The sequence below is a fragment of the Mustelus asterias genome, chromosome 15 (assembly GCF_964213995.1).
Source record: "Mustelus asterias chromosome 15, sMusAst1.hap1.1, whole genome shotgun sequence".
Taxonomy (NCBI): domain Eukaryota; kingdom Metazoa; phylum Chordata; class Chondrichthyes; order Carcharhiniformes; family Triakidae; genus Mustelus; species Mustelus asterias.
In genome coordinates this window covers 49,744,696-49,763,035 of record NC_135815.1, presented here as the reverse complement: position 1 = coordinate 49,763,035, position 18,340 = coordinate 49,744,696, and the positions used below count along the sequence as shown (strand labels likewise).

At 43.7% G+C, this 18,340-nt stretch overlaps 1 protein-coding gene across 1 annotated transcript in view; it reads right to left on the bottom strand.

Annotated features, from left to right (window-relative positions):
• LOC144504500 (echinoderm microtubule-associated protein-like 6) overlaps positions 1 to 18,340 on the bottom strand; it is a 376,096-nt gene that overhangs the window by 113,996 nt on the left and 243,760 nt on the right. The gene's annotated exons all lie outside the window — the stretch shown is intronic.

Here is an 18,340-nt window from a genome sequence, read left to right as displayed (position 1 = left end):
ATACAAGTTGTCAAGATGAATGAGTCCATCTTTAAGTGGCATATTCTATCAACTGCACCACTAGCCTCATTTACTGATCAATTCACTACATCTCCAAATCAACCTATTAATAATCTTGATCAGATAATACTCAATCCTTCAATTTATATGTTTTAACCCAACCTTGCACACTTGGTACTGTTGCAAGCTTTGCACTCACAGCCCACAGTGCTCACACAGTGGCAGCTATTCAACCATGGTACTTACGTCATCCAAACAGACTGAATCAACACTCCCACACACAATTCCTTATTTTTTTTGTAGAAAGCGATGACACATATTAGCATCCAGCAGCATGGGGAAATGGACCAGATCACTAGCATCTTTTAACCCCATGTAAGTGACTATCATAGGAACAGGGGCATTGCTGGGCTGTGGCCACTGGAGGTGCTGAAACAATTGATGATATGGATATCTAATTATCTAGGCCTCCTTCTCTCATTCCACTTGATATCTGACATTACGCTCTTTAAAATTGATTGTGGCAGCATGGTTCTCACTATAGGCCTGCAGTGCATGTATGTGTGGGTTTCAGACTCAGGTTATGGGTCATGTCATCAGTGAATAACATTTGTTGATTAGCAGCCAGCCTTTGACTTGGTATGGTGAATCAAATAGAGCTGTTGCAGGATGAAGAAATAGTTTCTACTGCCAGAATAAAGAGCAATTACCAGCATGGTACACTGCTTGTGATTGCACACGATCTGCACATTGAGGGATCCGAATCCTTTATGCTCAGAAAAAAAGCCAAGTTGACCTGAGATATATAAGGCCTTGAATACAGTCAATGACACCATGCTCCAAGGAGAGGCCTGCAATCCGTGGAAACCCTTGAGTTCTCTCTGCCTGCTTGTTTCTGGCAAATGAGATTACGCTAGATCACTTTGTACAGACAGCCTCAATAACATGGCATCTGCAGCACTGTATTGCAAATCGCAAGATGTTACTTATATCTTCAGCAGCAGTCAGGAAGGAACCAGATACAAATAAGTTGAGAGCCACGGTAATCTCGAAAAACACAGGCAACATGATTGTTGACCTGCTTTGAAGTTTCAGTTGTGCTGTAGCAGTTGACAGATTCAATTCACAACTTCTTTAGTGAAGCAAAGACATCTCAGGCATTCATCCTTGCTAAAGTTCATGTAAATTAATTGCCTCTGGATATGGCCTCCCGCTATACCTCCCTCTTCTGTGTGGCCTCTGTTAAAAGTGGAAAGAGAATTAAAGAAATGGAGAAGTTTAGGGAAGGAATTTCGGGGCTTAGAACCTTAGAACTGAAACACAGCCACCAATAGAGGAGCAGTTACAGTTGGGGATAGTCAAAAAGCCAGAGTGCACATGACTCAGGGGTTTATGGGACTTGAGAAGGCTACAGAATAGGGAAAAAAAAGAATAACATTTAAAAATCAAGGTTTTACTTAACTGGGAAGCAATATAGGTTAGCAAGAATGGGGTGATGGATTTACAGGACTTGGTGTGAATAAGGACACATGCAGCAGAGGTTTGGATGACCTCAAGTTTATAGAGTGTAGAAATACTTCATAAACTTGAATAGTCAAGTCAAGTAGTAAGATAGGTATTGATGGGGGTTTCAGCATCAAATGAGTTTAAGTACAAGAGAAGTGGCACCATATTACAAAGATGGAAATAGATGTTCTTAATGATGTCACGGATATATGGTCGAAAGCTCCTCTCATCTTGAGGTCAAATATGACTCAAAGATTGTGAATGGTCTGGTTCAGCCTCATATTTGCTACAGAAATGGATGGAAACTGTGGCTAGTGAAATGGAGCTCGTAGCAAGGACCAAAGGCAATGGACTTGGTCTTCCCAATATTTAATTGGAGGAAATTCCTGCTCATCCTTTACTGACTTTTGGACAAGTAGTTTGACAATGTAGAGACAGTGGAATGTTAAGAGAAGTGATGGTGAGGGCGACTTGGTATCAGTGTACAGGTGAAAACTGATGCTTCATTTTCAAATAAGATCGCTGAGGAACAGCATGCAGATGAGAAAGTACCAAGATGATGCAGTGCTCACTTCTGCCAGAAACGTGTGTGTGAATCTCAGGAATAATTTTGAGAGTTAAAAGGATGCATGGTGTCTAAAATACACATATTATAGGCCCCATTTTCTTCCCTGGAGTCTTTTAACCTCCAGCTCCTGTTCTAGCCAACATGCACTTCCCCTTTAAGGGGTGCAAGTTGGTTTTATGAAGGGCAAGCTAGCTTTAATTGGTGCTTGACTCCCTGCTGAGCGTGCAAACATTGCAGCATGCTTAGTGCTGAGCTGCTTGCTGCAATCGTGTTACTAACATTACTGCCATTAGATGTGGGTAATTGTTCATCACAATCCACGTGTCTGCTAATGCGTCTCAGCAATTTTTAACCTGCCAACTTTAATACTGTGGATGAGATTAATTTTATAAAATGAAGCTTAGAGAGTCATAATAATACTCAAGATGAAGTGCTCAACAAAGGAGCTAAACATTAGCAAAACAGTCAATTATTTTCTCATTCTTGTTAAAAAGTGACTTAATTTACAATAAGACATCATAGCTATGAGGAGAGATTGGGTAGACTGGGGTTGTTCTCCTTGGAAAGACGGTGAATGAGGGGAGATCTAATAGAGGTATACAAGATTATGAAGGGTATAGATAGGGTGAACAGTGGGAAGCTTTTTCCCAGGTCGGAGGTGACGATCACGAGGGGTCACGGGCTCAAGCTGAGAGGGGCGAAGTATAACTCAGACATCAGAGGGACGTTTTTTACACAGAGGGTGGTGGGGGCCTGGAATGCGCTGCCAAGTAGGGTGGTGGAGGCAGGTACGCTGACATCGTTTAAGACTTACCTGGATAGTCACATGAGCAGCCTGGGAATGGAGGGATACAAACGATTGGTCTAGTTGGACCAAGGAGCGGCACAGGCTTGGAGGGCCGAAGGGCCTGTTTCCTGTGCTGTACTGTTCTTTGTTCTTATAAGTTCATAGGATATAGAAGCAGAATTAGGTCCATCGGGTCTGCTCCACCATTTGATCATGGCTGATATGCTCCTCATCCCCATTTTCCTGCCTTCTCCCCATAACCCTTCAACCTATTACCCATTAAAAATCTGTCTAACTCCTCCTTAAATGTATTCACTGTCCCAGCATCCACCGCACTTTGGGGTAGCGAATTCCACAGTTTCAGAACCCTTTGGGAGAAGTAGTTTCTCCTCAACTCGTTTTTAAATTTGCTACCCCTTATCCTAAGACTATGACCTCTCATCCTAGAACATCCCACAAGAGGAAGCATCCGCTCCACGTCTACTTTATCCATACCTTTTATCAACTTGTAGACTTCAATTTGATCTCCCTTCATTCTTCTAAATTCCAGAAACTGTTCAATCTCTCTTCATACGACAAACCCCTCATCTCTGGAATCAATCCAGTGAACCTCCTCTGAACTGCCTCCAATGCCACTACATCTTTCCTCAAATAAGGGGACCAAGACTGTGCACAAACTTCAGGTGCAGTCTCACCAATGCCTTGTATAGTTGCAACAATACTTCCTTACTTTTATATTCTATTCCTTTAGCCATAAATGCCAATATTCCATTCGCTTTCTTTATTATCTGCTGTACTGCATGCTAGTTTTCTGTGACTCATGAACGAGAACACCCGGATCCCTCTGCACTGGAACACCCCGAAGTCTCTCCCCATTTAGATAATAAGTCGCCTTCCCAATGCATGACCTCACACTTATCCACGTTAAACTCCATCTGCCACATTTTGGCCCACTCTCCTCACCTATCTATATCCATTTGTACTTATTTCTATTATTTGTTCTTATTTCCTCATTGCAACTTACTGTCCCGCTTATTTTTGCGTCATCTGCAAATTTGGCTATGGAGCCATCTATCCCTGTATCCAAGTCATTAATATAGATTGTAATTGGCTGGGACCCAAGGACTGAACCCTATGGCACCCCACTAGTTACTTCCAGTCATCCAGAAAAAAACCCATTTATCCCGACTTACATCTTCTGTCCAACAGCCAGTCACCTATCCAAGCTAATAAATTACTCCTAATCCCATGTGATCTAACCTTGTGAACTAACCTTTTGTTCGACCCCTTATCAAACGCCTTCCAGAAGTCCAGATATACCTCATCTACAGGATCCCCATTATCCACTTTGCTTGTTACATCTTCGAAGAACTCTAGCAAATTAGTCAAACATGATTTGCTCTTCATAAAATCCTGCGGACTCTGATGGAAGTGTTTTGACTTTCCAAATGTCTTGATATTGCTTCCTTGGTAATTGATTTGAACACTTTTCCCAACAACAGATGTTAAACTAACTGGTCTGTAATTTGCCACATTTTGCCTCCCTCCTTTTTGAATAAGGGTGTTACATTAGCATTTTTCCAATTGACTGGAACCTTTCCCGTGTCCAGGGAATTTTGAAATATTATAACCAATGAATCCACTATCTCTACCGCCACTTCCTTTAATATCCTAGGATGTAGGCCATCAGGCCTGGGGGACGTGTCTGCCCTCAATCCCAATAGTTTGCTGAGTACCTGATGAAGGAGCAGCGCTTTTGCTACCAAATAAACCTGTTGGACTTTAACCTGGTGTTGTGAGACTTCTTACTGAGTTTACCCCAGTCCAACGCCAGCATCTCCACATCACGATTTTAATATGCACATAGATTGGAAGAATCAAATTGGCAAGGGTAGCCTGGAGGCAGAGTTCACTGAATGTATTAGAGATTGTTTCTTGGAACAGTATGTTGTGGAAGCGGATACATAAGTGACTTTTAAGGGGCGTCTTGACAAGTACATGAATAGGATGGGAATAGAGGGATATGGTCCCCGGAAGGGTAGAGGGTTTTAGTTAAGTCGGGCAGCATGGTCGGTGCAGACTTGGAGGGCCGAAGGGCCTGTTCCTGTGCTGTAATTTTCTTTGTTCTTTGTTCACTCCTGGTTGGTCTCTCATATGCTATTCTTCCTGAACTGGAGGTCATCCAAAAATCTGCTGCCCATGTCTTAACTCGCACATAGTCCTGTTCATCTATCATCACCCTGCTGTTTGGCTCCTAGTCAAACAATGCCTTGATTTTACAATTCTCATTATTGTTTTCATATTCCTCCACTGTTTTGCCCTTCACTATCTTTGTGAACTCCTTCAGTCCACAACCCTCAGATACCTGCGCTCATTTTGTCCTCTTGAGCATCCCCAATTTTAACTGCTCCATCACTGGTGGCCATGGCTTCAGCTGCCTGCATCCAAAGCTCTGCAATTCCCTCCTTAAACCTCTCTAAAACTTAACCTCTCTTTCCTCCTTTAATATGTCCTTTAAAATCAAGATGATTATCTGATCTAATATCTCCTCATGTGGCTTGTGTCATATTTTGTGTTATAATGCGCCTATAAAGAATCTTAGAATATTTAATGTTGTTGTTATGGGCAGAACTTTTCAAATATTTGTTAAAAAAGAACCTTAGTATCTGAAAACCATTGTTGAGTCATGGAAAGTTGGAATCTATGCTAGAAAAACCTAGGTAAGATCAGTTAATTTATAAAACTGTACATATTAGAACTATGTGAAGGTTACATTGAAGGTGGAGTTTTCAAACACTCAGCGTTCAATATAGAGATTTTTTTAGACCAGAATGGTTGTATGTCTAGGAGAAGATGAATGTTCAAAGAAAATCTGGCCTAGATTTTCTCATATCTGTTATCACCTGTCTCTCTCTCTTTAACTCTGGCAGATTACTGGCAAAGGCTCATTTAAATGTATATGGTGACAGTTCTGGTTTTGTCAGTCTGGAAGGTTCTGTCGCTTTTACTCTCTTTCAATCTAATCTTTCTTTGCCTCTCTTTATTTTGTTTTCTATAATTGATTTAATATTGAATTCTGTATTCTAACGTATACTTCGGGATTCAGACTATGTTCTTCCTTATAAACAATACTTGAATCTGATTGGTTATGAAGACACACAGTTACTTGCTACGTTCAAACAAGACCCAGATGCCCTGTAGAAGGACACATGCTACTTGAATCTCTAAACAACAGTAAATTCCAGTGCAAAAGGTCACGGAAATGCATTCCGGGCAAGGGCAATGCATTCTTACATTTTTAAATCTCCTGTGTTGCCCAATGTCAATGATTTCTCTGAAATCAACTCCATAGGTAAGGCACTTTTTTCATTTCTACTTCTCTTCCTGACCTTCTGGGAAATTTAGATATAAGAATGTAATAGCACCCCGACACTCAAAGCCGATGAGGCATTTATGGCAAAGAATGCTTGAAGTGACAGTTGAAGCAGGAAAGTTGGGGAACAATTTCCACATTTTCACCTCCATTAACTTAGAAACAATGGGTTGAATTTTACAGGGGGGATGGGGATGTGGGGAAGATTATTGCTCACGTCTCTGTTAGAAAAGTCAGGTGCAAACCAACCAACTTTAAAAAAAGGCTGTGCAGCAATGATATTAAACTGCAAGTGGCCTTAACATGGGCCAGCATTTTACACTCACCCACTGGCAAGTTTTTAGGAACAGGAAATGTGAAATTGAAGGGACAAGGCCTCAGATGGGTGAAGCCAGCCTTTGCCCCGAGGCCCTGCAGTGGCCAACTGGTCACTGAAGAGCTATTTCCCACTCACCCTCAATTTTTAGGGTTTTTTGAGCGGGGAAGGATCGGTCACCCTAGGGAGGGGGATGGATTGGGAAGGGTGTTTTGGGGGACAGGCAGGGAGGCACAAAGGGGTGTATGATCTTGAGGAGGGGGAGTGTACCTAATGCAAACAGGACACCCTCCAAAGGATGGACCTCACCTTCCCCCCTGCCCTTTCACCAACTTGGTGAAAATTGGGCTTCCCACTCTTGCCCTCTTTCCACTGCCAGTGCACTATAGCAGTGGAGGTGGAGTGAAGTCCTTAAGTGGCCATTAATTGGCCACTTAAGGGCCTCAATAGGCCTAAGATAAGGGGGGAAGGGGCCCGCTGGCCCATCCTATGTGGACCGGGTCGGGGGTAGGCAGGGAGGCGGTAGGCTAACCATTCATCATACTTTATGTGTTTCCGCCACTGAAAATACACCTATCGAGGCGGGGGTTATAAAATCCAGCTCTATTTGAAATAGTAAATGCCCCAAAAATTTAGCATTCTCTCTCATATAGCATAAAATATTTGTCTTAACTTGCAATTTTTGCCCACAATCAGTGAAATGGCAAATAGTTAAGAAAACTGTAACATATTACAATTCACCAACATCCCTCACATAAATATAAACAACTCAAGGTGTACTTTATGGAGCAGAAAATATGACAACTGAACAAGGAGAAATGAATGGGGGCACAGGCATGATTGGAAAAACAGGAATTTCATAAGAAAATAAGGAGGGAGGTGGCAAGGTGAAGAGTAATGCAAATATTTGGAATAAAATTAAAATGAGTTGGTAATCTGATAACTTTAATTACTATGGGTAACTCTGTGAATATTAAATTACATTTTCTGGATATTCAAGGTTTTTCATATAAGCTAATGTTTACTAATTTTCTGGTGTGTTGAAAGGAGGATGAGGAATGGACACAATTACAGACATTTGTTATTTCATAGTTTTCTCAGAACAAACATTTTTTATACTGGTGGAGAAACATTTCTGCAGAATTTAAAGGGTTATAAAGAAAGTAGTTATGTAGTTTAGTATACATTTCATGAGTAGATTGCTGTCATTTTCAAAAGCATGTTAACTCTTACAAAATATGGAAAAACTATTTTTGTTGATTTCAAATTCACAAATATGTAAAGTAGGTTAACTGTCTTGTTATTAATTGCAGGCAGATGGTGGAATTAACTGGGGATTTCCCATAGACACAGACTGCACCTGTGGTTGTTGGTTTAGGAGGCGCATGCTTGAAATTTGCAACTGTGTAAATAAATGCATATAAAAATGTGTAAAATCTAATTATAGCCTTCATCCACTGACTTTCTGGATAATTTTTGGATACCCATGGAAAAGGACAAGTGTTGTCCTAGAATTAAGATGCTAAATGGGGGAAGGTTAACTACAACCGGAATAGGCAGGATTTGGAGGTTGTTTTTTGGGAGAGGCTGTTTGAGGGTAAATCCACATCTGGCATGTGGAAGTCTTTTAAGGAGCAGTTGATTGGAGTGCAGGATAGGCATGTGCCTGTGAAAAGGAAGGACAGAAAAGGCAGAATTCGAGAACTGTGGGTGACCAGGAAAATTTGAGTCTAGTCAAAAAGAAAAAGGATGCATATAAAAGGTCTAGGCAACTAAAAACAGATGAAGAACTTAAAGAATACAGGGAAAGTAGAAAAGAAACTCTGAGTTAGGAGGGCAAAAATGGGTTACGAAATGTCCTTGGCAGGATTACCATAGAACCATAGAAAATTACAGCTCAGAAACAGGCTTTTGGGTCCTTCTTGTCTGTGCCGAACCATTTTTTGCTAGTCCCACTGACCTGCACTTGGACCATATCCCTCCACACCCCTCTCATCCATGAACCCGTCCAAGTTTTTTTTAAATGTTAAAAGTGACCCCTCATTTACCACTTTATCTGGCAGCTCATTCCACACTCCCACCACTCTGCGTGAAGAAGCCCCCCCTAATATTCCCTTTAAACTTTTCTCCTTTCACCCTTAACCCATGCCCTCTGGTTTTTTTCTCCCCTAGCCTCAGTGGAAAAAGCCTGCTTGCATTCACTCTATCTATACCCATCAAAATCTTATACACCTCTATCAAATCTCCCCTCATTCTTCGAAGAATTACGAAGAATGCTAAAGCATTTTATACATATATTAAGAACAAGATATACATATATTAAGAACAAGAGAATAGCTAGAGAAAGAGTTGGTCCACTTAATTACAAAGGAGGGAAATTATGCGCAGAATCAAAGGAAGTGGGTGAGATCCTTATTGAATACTTTGCACCAGCATTCACAAAGGAGAGGGATATGTTGATTGATGGTGTCTCAGAGGGGTTCGTGAACCCTCTGGAGCAATTCATCATTACGAGGGAGGAAGTGTTAGGTCTATTAAAAAGCATTAAGGTAGACAAATGCCCAGGGCCAGATGGCATCTATCCCAGATTACTGAGGGAGACAATAGAGGAAATTGCTGGGCCTGTAACAGAAATCTTTGTTTCCTCGTTGGCCACAGGTGAGGAGAGGATTGGAGGATAGCCAATGTTGTCCCATTATTTAAGAAGGGTAGCAAGGATAACCTGGGTAATTATAGACCAGTGAGCTTAACGTCAGTGATAGTGAAATTGTTGGAGAAGATTCTTAGGGATAGGATCTATACACAATTGGAACTGAACGGTCTTATTGGTGACAGAAAGCATGCTTTCGGACGAGGAAGGTCATATCTCACTAATTTGATTGAGGTTTTTGAGGAGATAACAAAAATTATGTTGTCGACATGGACTTTAGTAAAGCATTGACAAGGTCTCTCATGGCAGATTAAATCACATGGGATCAAGACTGAACTAGCTAGGTGGATTCAGAACTGGCTTGGCAATAGAAAACAGAGGGTAACGGTAGAAGGGTGTTTTTCTGAATAGAGGTCTGTAACTAGTGGTGTTCACAGTAAGAGTTTTAACAACACCAGGTTAAAGTCCAACAGGTTTATTTGGTAGCAAATGCCATTAGCTTTCGGAGCACTGCTCCTTCGTCAGATGGATATCTGCTCATAAACAAGGCATACAGAGACACAAACTCAAGTTACAGAATACTGATTAGAATGCGAGTCTTTACAGCTAATCAAGTCTTAAAGATACAGACAATGTGAGTGGAGAGAGCATTAGGTACAGGTTAAAGAAATGTGTATTGTCTCCAGATAGAACATAGAACATAGAACATAGAACATTACAGCGCAGAACAGGCCCTTCGGCCCACGATGTTGCACCGACCAGTTAAAAAAAAAACTGTGACCCTCCAACCTAAACCAATTTCTTTTCGTCCATGAACCTATCTACGGATCTCTTAAACGCCCCCAAACTAGGCGCATTTACTACTGATGCTGGCAGGGCATTCCAATCCCTCACCACCCTCTGGGTAAAGAACCTACCCCTGACATCGGTTCTATAACTACCCCCCCTCAATTTAAAGCCATGCCCCCTCGTGCTGGATTTCTCCATCAGAGGAAAAAGGCTATCACTATCCACCCTATCTAAACCTCTAATCATCTTATATGTTTCAATAAGATCCCCTCTTAGCCGCCGCCTTTCCAGCGAAAACAATCCCAAATCCCTCAGCCTCTCCTCATAGGATCTCCCCTTCATACCAGGCAACATCCTGGTAAACCTCCTCTGCACCCTCTCCAAAGCCTCCACATCCTTCCTGTAATGTGGGGACCAGAACTGCACACAGTACTCCAAGTGCGGCCGCACCAGAGTTGTGTACAGTTGCAACATAACGCTACGACTCCTAAATTCAATCCCCCTACCAATAAACGCCAAGACACCATATGCCTTCTTAACAACCTTATCTACTTGATTCCCAACTTTCAGGGATCTATGCACACATACACCTAGATCCCTCTGCTCCTCCACACTATTCAAAGTCCTCCCGTTAGCCCTATACTCAACACATCTGTTATTCCTACCAAAGTGAATTACCTCACACTTCTCCGCATTAAACTCCATCCGCCACCTCTCGGCCCAACTTTGCAACCTGTCTAAGTCTTCCTGCAAACTACGACACCCTTCCTCACTGTCTACCACACCACCGACTTTGGTGTCATCAGCAAATTTGCTAATCCACCCAACTATACCCTCATCCAGATCATTAATAAATATTACAAACAGCAGTGGCCCCAAAACAGATCCCTGAGGTACACCACTTGTAACCGCACTCCATGATGAATATTTACTATCAACCACCACCCTCTGTTTCCTATCCGCTAGCCAATTCCTGATCCAATTTCCTAGATCACCCCCAATCCCATACATCTGCATTTTCTGCAGAAGCCTACCATGGTGAACCTTATCAAACGCCTTACTAAAATCCATATATACCACGTCCACTGCCTTGCCCCCATCCACCTCCTTGGTCACTTTCTCAAAAAACTCAATAAGGTTAGTAAGGCACGACCTACCTGCCACAAAACCATGCTGACTATCACCTATCAATTCATTACTCTCCAAATAACTATAAATCCTATCCCTTATAATTTTTTCCAACATCTTGCCGACAACAGAAGTGAGACTCACCGGTCTATAATTCCCGGGGAAGTCTCTGTTCCCCTTCTTAAACAATGGGACAACATTCGCTAACCTCCAATCTTCTGGTACTATACCAGAGGCCAACGACGACCTGAAGATCAGAGCCAGAGGCTCTGCAATCACTTCTCTTGCCTCCCAGAGAATCCTTGGATAAATCCCATCCGGACCAGGGGATTTATCTATTTTCAGACCCTCCAGAATATCCTGCGCATCCTCCTTATCAACTGTAATACTGTCTATTCTACTCCCCTGCAACCCAGTGTCCTCCTCAGCTATATTCATGTCCCCTTGCGTGAACACCGAAGAGAAATATTGGTTCAATGCTTCACCAATCTCCTCCGGTTCCACACATAACTTCCCTCTGCCATCTATAACTGGCCCTAAACTTGCCCTAACCAACCAGTGAGATTCTGCAGGTCCAGGCAAGCTGTGGGGGGTTACCAATAGTGTGACATGAACCCAAGATCCCGGTTGAGGCCGTCCTCGTGTGCGGAACTTGGCTATCAGTTTCTGCTCAGCGATTCTGCACTGTTGTGTGTCGTGAAGGCCGCCTTGGAGAACACTTACCCGAAGATCGGAGGCCGAATGCCCGTGACCGCTGAAGTGCTCCCCCACAGGAAGAGAACAGTCTTGCCTGGTGATTGTCAAGCGGTGTTCATTCATCCGTTGTCGTAGCGTCTGCATGGTTTCCCCAATGTACCATGCCTCGGGACATCCTTTCCTGCAGCGTATCAGGTAGACAACATTGGCTGAGTTGCAAGAGTAGGTACTGTGTACCTGGTAAATGGTGTTCTCACGTAAGATGATGGCATCCGTGTCAATGATCCGGCACGTCTTGCAGAGGTTGCTGTGGCAGGATTGTGGGGTGTCGTGGTCACTGTTCTCCTGAAGGCTGGGTAGTTTGCTGCGGACAATGGTCTGTTTGAGGTTGTGCGGTTGTTTGAAGGCAAGAAGTGGGGGAGTGGGGATGACCTTGGCGAGATGTTCGTCTTCATCAATGACATGTTGAAGGCTCCGGAGGAGATGCCGTAGCTTCTCCGCTCCGGGGAAGTACTAGACGACGAAGGGTACTCTGTCCACCGTGTCCGTCTTCTGAGGAGGTCGGTGCGGTTTTTCGCTGTGGCGCGTCGGAACTGTCGATCGATGAGTCGAGCGCCATATCCTGTTCTTATGAGGGCATCTTTCAGCGTCTGGAGGTGTCTGTTGCGATCCTCCTCATCCGAGCATGCCGGATCATCAACACGGATGCCATCATCTCACGTGAGAACACCATCTACCAGGTACACGGTACCTACTCTTGCAACTCGGCCAACGTTGTCTACCTGATACGCTGCAGGAAAGGATGTCCTGAGGCATAGTACATTGGGGAAACCATGCAGACGCTACGACAACGGATGAATGAACACCGCTCGACAATCACCAGGCAAGACTGTTCTCTTCCTGTGGGGGAGCACTTCAGCGGTCACGGGCATTCGGCCTCTGATCTTCAGGTAAGTGTTCTCCAAGTGTTCACGACACACAGCAGCGCAGAATCGCTGAGCAGAAACTGATAGCCAAGTTCCGCACACGAGGACAGCCTCAACCGGGATCTTGGGTTCATGTCACACTATTGGTAACCCCCACAGCTTGCCTGGACCTGCAGAATCTCACTGGCTGTCTTGTCTGGAGACAATACACATTTCTTTAACCTGTACCTAATGCTCGCTCCACTCACATTGTCTGTATCTTTAAGACTTGATTAGCTGTAAAGACTCGCATTCTAATCAGTATTCTGTAACTTGAGTTTGTGTCTCTGTATGCCTTGTTTATGAGCAGATATCCACTCCATCTGACGAAGGAGCAGCGCTCCGAAAGCTAATGGCATTTGCTACCAAATAAACCTGTTGGACTTTAACCTGGTGTTGTTAAAACTCTTACTGAGTTTACCCCAGTCCAACGCCGGCATCTCCACATCATGACTCGTGGTGTTCTGCAGGGATCAGTGCTGGGATCTCTGTTGTTTGTAATATATATAAATGACTTGGAAGAAAACGTAGCTGGTCTGATTAGCAAGTTTGCGAATGATACTAACATTGCTGGAGTTGCAGATAGTGATGAAGATTGTCAGAGAATACAGCAGGACATAGATAGGCTGGAAAACTGGGCGGAGAAATGGCAGATGGAATTTAATCCGGACAAATGCGAGGTGATGCATTTTGGTAGATCCAATTCAGGTGGGAACTATAAAAGAAAAGGCAGAATCATCAGGAGCATAGACATAGAGAGATCTGGGAGTACGGGTCCACAGATCATTAAAAGTGGCAGCACAGGTGGAAAAGGTGGTGAAGAAAGCATATGGCATATTTGCCTTCATTGGCTGGGGCATCGAGTGTAAAGGTTGGCAAATTATATTACAGATATATACAACATTGGTTAGGCCACATTTGGAATACTGTGTCCAATTCTGGTCACCACATTGGTGGCTTTGGAGGGAGTACAGAAAAAGTTCACAAGGATGTTGCCTGGTATGGAGGGTATTAGCTATGAGGAGAGATTGAATAAATAGGGCTTGTTCTCCCTGGAAAGATAGAGGCTGAGGGGCGACCTGATAGAAGTTTATAAAATTATGAGGGGCATAGATAAGGTGAAAAGATGAGCTTTTTCCCAGGACAGAAATGACAATTACAAGAGGGCACAAGTTCAAGGTAAGGGGGGAAAGGTTCAGTCGAGACGTGCAGGGGATGTTTTTTTTTAAACACAGAGGATGGTCGGGGCCTGGAATGCACTGCCAAGTGAGGTGGTTAAGGCAGACACGTTAGTGACATTTAAGACTTATCTGGATAGACAGGCGGGGAGTAGAGGAATATAGGCGGTTGGTCTAGAAAGGACAATGTGATTGGCGCAGGCTTTTTGGGCCGAAGGGTCTGTTCCTGTGCTGTACTATTATTTGTAATAACATGGTAGCAGAGAATGGTTGCCTAAAGTGAAGGTTGGAAGTTAAGAAACAGTTTTTTTCTAACAGAAAACTATCACGTTAACAATTGTGGAAAATGGCAGAAAGCAAGCGTAAATTGTTATATGTTATCTGAAAGTCTGAACCATATCACTAGTGGAAAAATTAAGTTGATACATGGACATGGGCTACCTCACTATCAGAGAGGAAATAACGTATAGCCTGGGTGTTGTTACTCCTTACAAGAAATAACATCAGATGTAAAGTATTTTGTGAGCTGAAGCCCATCAATTGGATAATGATGAGAGCTGTTGCGGACCAAATGGACATTCATGGGGACACTAATATAGAGGTCTCAACGATAGCCAGGTTTCAAAATGGTCTTGTTGCTGGATGCAGGCCTCACTACAATGCCAGTATGAAAGACAGGCGAAATGGGGGTGGCAGTACCTTCAGTAGATCTGACCATTACAGCAGAAAACAGAATTGGAACAGCAATAATAGATAAATGAATCTCAGGAATGTCCAAGGAACAGTTAAAAAGTGCTTCAGGTGTGACTGGAAGTATCATTATGTGGCAAACTGCCCAAAGCAGAGAGGTGGGGGGGTGATCTTACCAAAAGGATTCTAAGTCCCAAACGAGTGTGAAAATGGGAGAGTTTCAGATCCGTTTTTTTAGGCGAGCCCAGGTCCAATCTTACGCCACTCTGTGCAGAGAGCAGCTTTCCCCTGCCCCCATCACGACCCTGCCCCCCTCCTCTTAGGCTGTTGTGAAAAATGCACAAATGAAACTTGAAACAAATATGCTGAGTTATAATTTTTGAAAAGACTGGGGGGATTCTGCATTTATCCAGTTAGACATTATTGTAACTCCTTAACAAAAATATGATGTTTTTCATCAGTTAGAGAATATTGATGTCAATAATGGCATCAGTTAAATATTCAGAGAATAAAAAGCCATCTTAAAGTTATATAGACAGTTTGATCATTCGATTTGTTGAAAGTTAAAAATCAGCAACAAAATGAAAGTCCAGTTGATGTAGTTGTTCCCAGGAGCAGGCTGAGGGTAAGAGAGTGGGTTTTCTGACTGTAATTAATTATTTATTTTTTCAGTTAATTTTGGGTTTAAAATCGGAGGTTTTTTTCAAAACCGGAAGTCAGGCCAGGAGTGGCCAGGGGAAGTTTTTGGAGGGTTTAAAAAGGGCTTACCTTGGAGGTTCAGCTTCATTGTTCCCAGGAGCAGGCTGAGGGTAAGAGAGTGGGTTTTCTGACTGTAATTAATTATTTATTTTTTCAGTTAATTTTGGGTTTAAAATCGGAGGTTTTTTTCAAAACCGGAAGTCAGGCCAGGAGTGGCCAGGGGAAGTTTTTGGAGGGTTTAAAAAGGGCTTACCTTGGAGGTTCAGCTTCATTGTTCCCAGGAGCAGGCTGAGGGTAAGAGAGTGGGTTTTCTGACTGTAATTAATTATTTATTTTTTCAGTTAATTTTGGGTTTAAAATCGGAGGTTTTTTTCAAAACCGGAAGTCAGGCCAGGAGTGGCCAGGGGAAGTTTTTGGAGGGTTTAAAAGTGCACCAAAGTATACAGCGGACAGCATAGTAGCGGGCAGCAGAGTGAGTGGGAAGTTGAGTGAGCTGTCAGGGCTTTGGCTCACAGGGCTTGGACGAGCAGGGGTGAGTTTTTGTTTCCTTACACTCTTATTAACTTTTCACTGTCTTACTTGACATAAAGTGTCCAATATGAGTGTGAAACCAGTGTGTTGTTCCCAGTGTAGGATGTGGGAGGTCCTGGAGGCATCTTGCCTCCCGGACATCCACATCTGTGAGGGGTGTGTCGAGCTGCGGTTCCTGAGGGACCGTGTTAGGGAGCTGGAACTACAGCTCGAGGATCTTAGGCTGATGAGGGAGAATGAGGAGGTGATAGACAAGAGCTATCATCAGGTGGTCACACCAGGGCCACGGGAGGAGGCCAAGTGGGTGACGGCCAGGAAGGGTAAGGCTAGGGTGGTTGAGAGCACCCCGGTGGATTTGCCCCTGCACAACAAGTACTCCTGCTTGAGTACTGCTGGGGGGGACAGCCCGCCTGGGGGAAGCAGCAGTGGCCGTGTCTCTGCAGTGGAGTCCAGCCCTGTAACTCAGAGGGCTAAGGAAAAGAGGAGGAAGGCGGTATTAATCGGGGACTCGATGGTGAAGGGGACAGACAGGCGTTTCTGCGGAGGTAGGCGGGATTCTCGCATGGTGGTCTGCCTCCCTGGGGCCGGGATCCAGGATGTCGCTAGTCCCGTCCCGGAAATCCTGAGGTGGGAGGGAGAGGAGCCTGAGGTAGCGGTACATATTGGTACCGCTGATGTGGGTAGGAAGGGAGAAGGGGTCGTGAAAAGGGAGTACAGGGAATTAGGGAGACAGCTGAGAAAGAGGAAAGCAAAGGTAGTAATCTCAGGATTACTGCCTGTGCCACGGGAAGGTGAGGGCAGGAATGGAGTGAGGTGGAGGATGAATGTGTGGCTGAGGGACTGGTGCAGGGGGCAGGGATTCAGGTTCCTGGACCATTGGGACCTCTTTAGGGGCAGGGGTGATCTGTATACAAAAAACGGGTGGAACTTGAACCACACGGGGACCAATATCCTGGCCGGTAGGTTGGCTAAGGCTACTGGGGAGAATTTAAACTAGATAGGTTGGGGGGAGGGGAGCTAGAAGAGTTGACTAGGATCAAGGAACTAATTGATGGGGGGGAGGATGCAGGGGTAAGGGGAATTACAAAATTAATGGTAGAGGAGAGGGTGCAAGTGAATGAAGGCGGTAATTTAGATAAGGGAGTAGAGGGAGAGGGTGTTCGCGACTCATCAAAGCGGGTCCAGATAAAAGCTGGAATAAGGACACTTTGCCTGAATGCACGAAGCATTCGGAACAAGGTGAATGAGTTGATGGTGCAAATCAGCACAAGTGGGTACGATCTAGTGGCCATTACAGAAACGTGGCTGAAAGGTGACCAGGACTGGGAGATGAATATCCAGGGGTATCAGGCGTTTAGGAAGAATAGACAGGAAGGAAAAGGTGGTGGGGTCGCGCTATTAATAAGAGATAATATCAGGGTAGTACTGAGGGATGACATAGGCTCTGAGGAACAAAACGTGGAATCGTTATGGGTAGAGATGAGGAATAGTAGAGGGAGAAAGACACTAGTAGGTGTGGTATATAGGCCCCCAAATAATAATGTTGAGGTGGGGAGGGCTATAAACAAGCAGATAAGGGATGCGTGTAAAAACGGAACGGCAATAATCATGGGGGACTTCAACATGCACATTGACTGGCAGACTCAAGTCGGTAAGGGTGGAATGGAGGAAGAGTTCTTAGAATGCTGTCGGGATAGTTTCCTTGAACAGCATGTTACGGAACCGACGAGGGAACGAGCTATTTTGGATCTGGTATTGTGTAACGAGGTAGGTAGAATTAAGGATCTTATTGTGAAGGACCCTCTTGGGTCTAGTGACCACAATATGGTCGAATTTCTGATTCAGATGGAAGAGGAGAAAGTTTGGTCTCAAACCAGTGTCCTCTGTTTGAACAGAGGGAAATATGATAGGATGAGGGATGAATTGGCTAAGGTAGACTGGGAGAGCAGGCTGGCAGGTAGGATAGCTGAGGAACAGTGGAGGATTTTTAAGGAGATCCTTTTCAGTTCTCAGCAAAAATATATTCCAGCAAAAAACAAGGATTGTAAGAAAAGGGAGAACCAGCCGTGGATAACGAGGGAAATAAAGGAGAGTATTAAAATAAAAACAGCTGCGTACAGAGTGGCCAAAAATAGTGGAGAAACAAGTGATTGGGAAAAATTTAAGAAACAACAAAGAGAGACTAAGAAAGCGATAAAGAAAGGAAGGATAGACTATGAAGCTAGGCTAGCAATTAATATAAAAAATGATAGTAAAAGTTTTTATAAATATATAAAAAGGAATAGAGTGGCTAGAGTGAATGTTGGACCCTTGGAGGACGAGAGGGGGGAGTTAATAGTGGGAAATGAGGATATGGTTGAGTCTTTAAATAAGGTTTTTGTGTCGGTCTTCACGGTGGAGGACACAAATAGTATGCCAAATATTAACGATAGAGGGTTGGCAGCAGGAGAAATACTTAATACGA